Source organism: Coregonus clupeaformis, chromosome 35, assembly GCF_020615455.1.
Source record: "Coregonus clupeaformis isolate EN_2021a chromosome 35, ASM2061545v1, whole genome shotgun sequence".
Classification (NCBI taxonomy): Eukaryota; Metazoa; Chordata; class Actinopteri; order Salmoniformes; family Salmonidae; genus Coregonus; species Coregonus clupeaformis.
This window is the reverse complement of record NC_059226.1, coordinates 33,077,832-33,085,386: the sequence shown is the minus strand read 5'-3', so window position 1 is coordinate 33,085,386 and position 7,555 is coordinate 33,077,832. Positions and strand designations below refer to the sequence as shown.

The window sequence follows — 7,555 nt, the reverse complement described above, 5'->3', positions numbered from 1 at the left end:
ACTGTGTAAAACCTAGCAGTACTACTTATTTCTCTGAGAGTGAGGCAGATATATTATTACTGTGTAAAACCTAGCAGTACTACTTATTTCTCTGAGAGTGAGGCAGATATATATTATTACTGTGTAAAACCTAGCAGTACTACTTATTTCTCCGAGAGTGAGGCAGAAATAATATTAATACTGTGTAAAACATAGCAGTACTACTTATTTCTCTGAGAGTGAGGCAGATATATATTATTACTGTGTAAAACCTAGCAGTACTACTTATTTCTCTGAGAGTGAGGCAGATATATTATTACTGTGTAAAACATAGCAGTGCTACTTATTTCTCTGAGAGTGAGGCAGATATATATTACTACTGTGTAAAACCTAGCAGTACTACTTATTTCTCTGAGAGTGAGGCAGATATGTATTATTACTGTGAAAAACCTAGCAGTACTACTTATTTCTCTGAGAGTGAGGCAGATATATTATTACTGTGTAAAACCTAGCAGTACTACTTATTTCTCTGAGAGTGAGGCAGATATATTATTACTGTGTAAAACATAGCAGTACTACTTATTTCTCTGAGAGTGAGGCAGATATATTATTACTGTGTAAAACCTAGCAGTACTACTTATTTCTCTGCGAGTGAGGCAGATATATATTATTACTGTGTAAAACCTAGCAGTACTACTTATTTCTCTGAGAGTGAGGCAGATATATTATTACTGTGTAAAACCTAGCAGTACTACTTATTTCTCCGAGAGTGAGGCAGAAATAATATTAATACTGTGTAAAACATAGCAGTACTACTTATTTCTCTGAGAGTGAGGCAGATATATATTATTACTCTGTAAAACATAGCAGTACTACTTATTTCTCTGAGAGTGAGGCAGATATATAGCATTTTGCAAGAAAACATGATTATTTGTCTCTCTAAAATGAAACCATCAAGTGATAGATTCTAAACAAATACATGTCTGTCATTGAACAATCACATGCCATGATTAGATAGTGAAAAAACACACCTATCTCTTTCATAATTTCTTTAAACAATAAAAGCTAATTTATAAACATTTCTGAAAATGGATATATAGCGTTTTGGAATGAAACTCTTCTTATGTTTCCCTATCTGAGCTCAGAGTAGATGAGAGACGTAATGTTTGTCTCTGTTGTGTTGAAGTCCAATCAAGCAGGAGACACCAGCCTCCCCTGTACCCAGCTGTGTGTCCATGAAGAGTCACTGGTCTATGGATCCTCCTATAATGTTTAGAGAGGGAGACTTTTCTACTGAACAAAGGTAAGAAGAACTCATGGGTCATGGTCAGTGAGTTAAACAACACTGTCTCTAGTCATTTCTCCTCTCCCATTTGTTTGTATCAATTGCAAAGACATTGGCGACTTTGTTCTGAAGTTATCAATGGTCACAGAGGCAGATAAACCATGTGATTCTATGTTTAACAGAGATCTTCTGTGTATTAAGTGACGCAGGAGGGCAAAAAGTATCTAATGATGCACTTAGCTGTTCTACGAGTAGTCTGAGGCAGGTGTTCGATTATTAGTGTTTTCAACTGCATCATTAGTAACGGCTGTTTTGGGAAACAGCTATGTTACGAATTCCCTGCAGGTGACAGTTATCAGCACCTCACAACCCCAAGCTGTACACTCCACTCCCAATCCCCCACAACCAGAGCCTGATAGTCGAGGGTACCATAAACCTGCCTCTCAAACTCTCCCCGACCTGTGTGTGTTAACTCTTGGGCTGCTTTATTCCACTCTAACCGGGGTCGGAGTCAGTGAGTCACAAACCAGTAAAATATGTAGTGGCGGGTCGCTCTCTTTCAAGCTCAGAGATTTAACGATGCTCCTACGAAGGTTCTAACGATGAACTTGGCTTTAAGATGCTGTTGGGAAACCGCGCCCTGGATAAGAGCATCTGCTAAATGACTAAAATGCTGGATGTAAATGTTTTATTTCTAGATCTCATATTAGTTTATAGAATATTTTTTAAATATATAAATTGATGACATAAATGTATAATTTATACAGTTCTTTATTAAAAATGTAGTTATTAGTTACAGTTGACTGTGTAAAACCTAGCAGTACTACTTATTTCTCTGAGAGTGAGGCAGGTATATATTATTACTGTGTAAAACATAGCAGTACTACTTATTTCTTTGAGAGTGAAGCAGATATATATTATTACTGTGTAAAACCAAGCAGTACTACTTATTTCTCTGAGAGTGAGGCAGATATATATTATTACTGTGTAAAACCTAGCAGTACTACTTATTTCTCTGAGAGTGAGGCAGATATATATTATTACTGTGTAAAACCAAGCAATACTACTTATTTCTCTGAGAGTGAGGCAGATATATATTATTACTGTGTAAAACCTAGCAGTACCACTTATTTCTCTGAGAGTGAGGCAGATATTATTACTGTGTAAAACATAGCAGTACTACTTATTTCTCTGAGAGTGAGGCAGATATATATTATTACTCTGTAAAACATAGCAGTACTACTTATTTCTCTGAGAGTGAGGTAGATATATAGCATTTTGCAAGAAAACATGATTATTTGTCTCTCTAAAATGAAACCATCAAGTGATAGATTCTAAACAAATACATGTCTGTCATTGAACAACACCATGCCATGATTAGATAGTGAAAAAACACACCTATCTCTTTCATAATTTCTTTACACAATAAAAGCTAATTTATAAACATTTCTGAAAATTGATATATAGCGTTTTGGAATGAAACTCTTCTTATGTTTCTCTATCTGAGCTCAGAGTAGATGAGAGACGTAATGTTTGTCTCTGTTGTGTTGAAGTCCAATCAAGCAGGAGACACCAGCCTCCCCTGTACCCAGCTGTGTGTCCATGAAGAGTCACTGGTCTATGGATCCTCCTATAATGTTTAGAGAGGGAGACTTTTCTACTGAACAAAGGTAAGAAGAACTCATGGGTCATGGTCAGTGAGTTAAACAACACTGTCTCTAGTCATTTCTCCTCTCCCATTTGTTTGTATCAATTGCAAAGACATTGGCGACTTTGTACTGAAGTTATCAATGGTCACAGAGGCGGATAAACCATGTGATTCTATGTTTAACGGAGATCTTCTGTGTATTAAGTGACGCAGGAGGGCAAAAAGTATCTAATGATGCACTTAGCTGTTCTACGAGTAGTCTGAGGCAGGTGTTAGATTATGAGCGTTTTCAACTGCATCATTAGTAACGGCTGTTTTGGGAAACAGCTATGTTACGAATTCCCTGCGGGTGACAGTTATCAGCACCTCACAACCCCAAGCTGTACACTCCACTCCCAATCCCCCACAACCAGAGCCTAAGAGTCGAGGGTACCATAAACCTGCCTCTCAAACTCTCCCCGACCTGTGTGTGTTAACTCTTGGGCTGCTTTATTCCACTCTAACCGGGGTCGGAGTCAGTGAGTCACAAACCAGTAAAATATGTAGTGGCGGGTCGCTCTCTTTCAAGCTCAGAGATTTAACGATGCTCCTACAAAGGTTCTAACGATGAACTTGGCTTTAAGATGCTTTTGGGAAACCGCGCCCTGGATAAAAGCATCTGCTAAATGACTAAAATGCTGGATGTAAATGTTTTATTTCTAGATCTCATATTAGTTTATAGAATATTTTTTAAATATATAAATTGATTACATAAATGTATAATTTATACAGTTCTTTATTAAAAATGTAGTTATTAGTTACAGTTGACTGTGTAAAACCTAGCAGTACTACTTATTTCTCTGAGAGTGAGGCAGATATATATTATTACTGTGTAAAACATAGCAGTACTACTTATTTCTTTGAGAGTGAAGCAGATATATATTATTACTGTGTAAAACCAAGCAGTACTACTTATTTCTCTGAGAGTGAGGCAGATATATTATTACTGTGTAAAACCTAGCAGTACTACTTATTTCTCTGAGAGTGAGGCAGATATATATTATTACTGTGTAAAACCAAGCAATACTACTTATTTCTCTGAGAGTGAGGCAGATATATATTATTACTGTGTAAAACCTAGCAGTACCACTTATTTCTCTGAGAGTGAGGCAGATATATTATTACTGTGTAAAACATAGCAGTACTACTTATTTCTCTGAGAGTGAGGCAGATATATATTATTACTCTGTAAAACATAGCAGTACTACTTATTTCTCTGAGAGTGAGGCAGATATATAGCATTTTGCAAGAAAACATGATTATTTGTCTCTCTAAAATGAAACCATCAAGTGATAGATTCTAAACAAATACATGTCTGTCATTGAACAACACCATGCCATGATTAGATAGTGAAAAAACACACCTATCTCTTTCATAATTTCTTTACACAATAAAAGCTAATTTATAAACATTTCTGAAAATTGATATATAGCGTTTTGGAATGAAACTCTTCTTATGTTTCTCTATCTGAGCTCAGAGTAGATGAGAGACGTAATGTTTGTCTCTGTTGTGTTGAAGTCCAATCAAGCAGGATACACCAGCCTCCCCTGTACCCAGCTATGTGTCCATGAAGAGTCACTGGTCTATGGATCCTCCTATAATGTTTAGAGAGGGAGACTTTTCTACTGAACAAAGGTAAGAAGAACTCATGGGTCATGGTCAGTGAGTTAAACAACACTGTCTCTAGTCATTTCTCCTCTCCCATTTTCCCATTTATTTTTGTTGTTTTCATAATCCATAGGCTAATCCTTTTTCCATTTTCATATTCCTAAAACAATATTAAACAAACACTACATTCCCTCCCTGTGTCTGTGTGTGTGTGTGAGACAGAGAGAAGAGGAGAGACAGAGAGAAGAGGAGAGACAGAGAGAAGAGGAGAGACAGAGGAGAGACAGACAACATCAATGATACCATCAGTAATACTGAATAATAATGATATAATCAGTCACTCCAGTGTGGAATGCATTATGAAAACATTTACACATTTATACAGTCAGTTCATAACACATTCCTACAATACTGTAGGCATTAAAATAGATGTAATATTAATATACTCTGTGTTATTTCTTCAATCAGATGAGCTTGCTGTGATTTGCCAACGTGAACTCAAATCTAATCTAAAGAAGAAGTTTCAATGTGTATTTGAGGGGATCGCTAAACAAGGATACCCAACACTTCTCAATAAGATCTACACAGAGCTTTACATCACAGAGGGTGGAACAGGAGAGGTCAATAATGAACATGAGCTGAGACAGATTGAGACAACAACCAGGAAACAAGCAAGACCAGAGACTGCAATTAAATGTAACGACATCTTCATACCCTTAACTGGACAAGACAAACTTATCAGAACTGTGCTGACAAAGGGAATCGCTGGCATTGGAAAAACAGTCTCTGTACAGAAGTTCATTCTGGACTGGGCTGAAGGAAAAGCAAATCAGGATGTCCAATTTGTATTTTCATTCCCTTTTCGGGAGCTGAATTTGATGAAAGGGGAAAAACACACTTTGATTGAACTTCTCAATCACTTCTCAAAGGAAACCAAAGAATCAAGAATCTCCAACTACGACAAGTACAAAGTTCTGTTCATCTTTGATGGTCTGGATGAGTGTCGACTGCCCCTAGACTTCCAGAAGAACAAGATGTGTTGTGACGTCACAGAGTCAACCTCAGTGGATGTTCTGCTGACAAATCTCATCAAGGGAAATCTGCTTCCCTCTGCTCTCATCTGGATAACTACCCGACCTGCAGCAGCCAATCAGATCCCTTCAGTGAGTTTTGACCAGGTGACAGAGGTACGAGGGTTCAATGACCCACAGAAGGAGGAGTATTTCAGGAAGAGATTCAGTGATGAGGACATGGCTAGCAGAATCATCTCACACATAAATACATCAAGGAGCCTTCACATCATGTGCCACATTCCAGTCTTCTGTTGGATTTCTGCAACAGTCCTTGAACACATGTTGAGTACAGACAAGACAGAAGAGATGCCAAAGACTCTGACTGAGATGTACACACACCTTGTGGTGTTTCATACCAAACAGAAGAATGAAAAGTATATTGGGAAAGAAGAGACAGGTCCACACTGGGATGAAGAGAGCATTCTGTCACTGGGAAAACTGGCTTTTCAACAGCTTGTGAATGGCAATCTGATTTTCTATGAAGAAGACCTGAAAGTGGCTGGCATTGATGTCAATGAAGCTTCAGTGTACTCAGGATTATGCACACAGCTCTTTAAAGAGGAATGTGGGCTGTACCAGGACAAGGTGTACTGCTTCGTGCATCTGAGCATTCAGGAGTTTCTGGCTGCTGTATATGTGTTTCTCTCATTCATCAACAACAACGAGAATCTAATGGATGAACCTCAATCAACGTCCAGCAACTTTTCTGTGAGGATCAGACACAAGCGTAAAGTTACTGTCTACAAGAGTGCTGTGGATAAAGCCTTACAAAGTGAGACGGGAAACCTGGACCTTTTCCTCCGCTTCCTTCTGGGCCTCTCACTGGAGTCCAATCAGAAGCACTTACGAGGTCTACTGGCAAAGACAAGAAGCAGCTCACAGAGCCATGAAGAAACAGTCAAGTACATCAAGGAGAAGATCAGGGAGAATCCCTCTCCAGAGAGGTGTATCAATCTGTTCCACTGTCTGAATGAACTGAATGACCATTCTCTAGTGGAGGAGATCCAAAGCTACCTGAGATCAGGAAGTCTCTCAGAAGCCAAACTGTCACCTGCACAGTGGTCAGCTCTGGTCTTTGTGTTGCTGACTTCAGAAAAGGAGCTAGATGTGTTTGACCTGAAGAAATACTCCAGATCAGAGGAAGGTCTTCTGAGGCTGCTGCCAGTGGTCAAAGCCTCCAGAGCTGCTCTGTGAGTACATACAATTATATTTAAGTACTAATCATCATGAAGAAATATTCAGTTTAGAGAAAAATATATATTATAATATGTATATAATATTATATTGAAAAACATATTGAATCAGTGCATTGATGTTCACATTAGTATAACAATATGACCATACAATTCTAGGAGACGGAAGATGAATCTATATGTTGTTTGAGAGACTAAACCAAATACTGCTCTGTTAAATTAACAGTGTGTTTGTGAAATCATGATAATCTTTTTGTCAGGCTGTCAGGCTGTGGAGTCACAGAGGAAGGCTGTGTTTCTCTGGTCTCAGCTCTGAAGTCAAACCCCTCACACCTGAGAGAGCTGGATCTGAGTAAAAATGACCTGAAGGATTCAGGAGTGAAGCTGCTCTCTGCTGGACTGGAGGATCCCCACTGTAAACTGGAGACTCTGAGGTCAGTATTCCTGTATTTGGTCAACATGTGATAACTGTTCACCAGATCCACATGTGTTTATCAGGCACACATAGTCCACACCATACGTGTTTGGACAGTGAAGCTTACAGTTTTACATTTGGTGCTATGCTCCAGCATTTTGGATTTGAGATAGAATGTTTCATATTAGGTGACAGTACAGAATGTCACCTTTTATTTGAGGTTAATGGTGAGAGGTTAGCATGTTTAGTTGTAGCCTCTATAACTTTCTCACTCATTATTATTCATGATTCATTCATGATTTTTCTTAATCATGG

At 38.3% G+C, this 7,555-nt stretch overlaps 1 long non-coding RNA gene across 1 annotated transcript; it reads left to right on the top strand.

Moving 5' to 3' along the window:
- Positions 1 to 2,809: 2,809 nt before the first annotated feature.
- On the top strand, positions 2,810 to 4,813 carry LOC121550460. The gene is made up of 3 exons (XR_005996961.2): positions 2,810 to 2,934; positions 4,470 to 4,586; positions 4,782 to 4,813. It is a non-coding gene; the product is annotated as an uncharacterized LOC121550460 (long non-coding RNA).
- Positions 4,814 to 7,555: the final 2,742 nt, after the last annotated feature.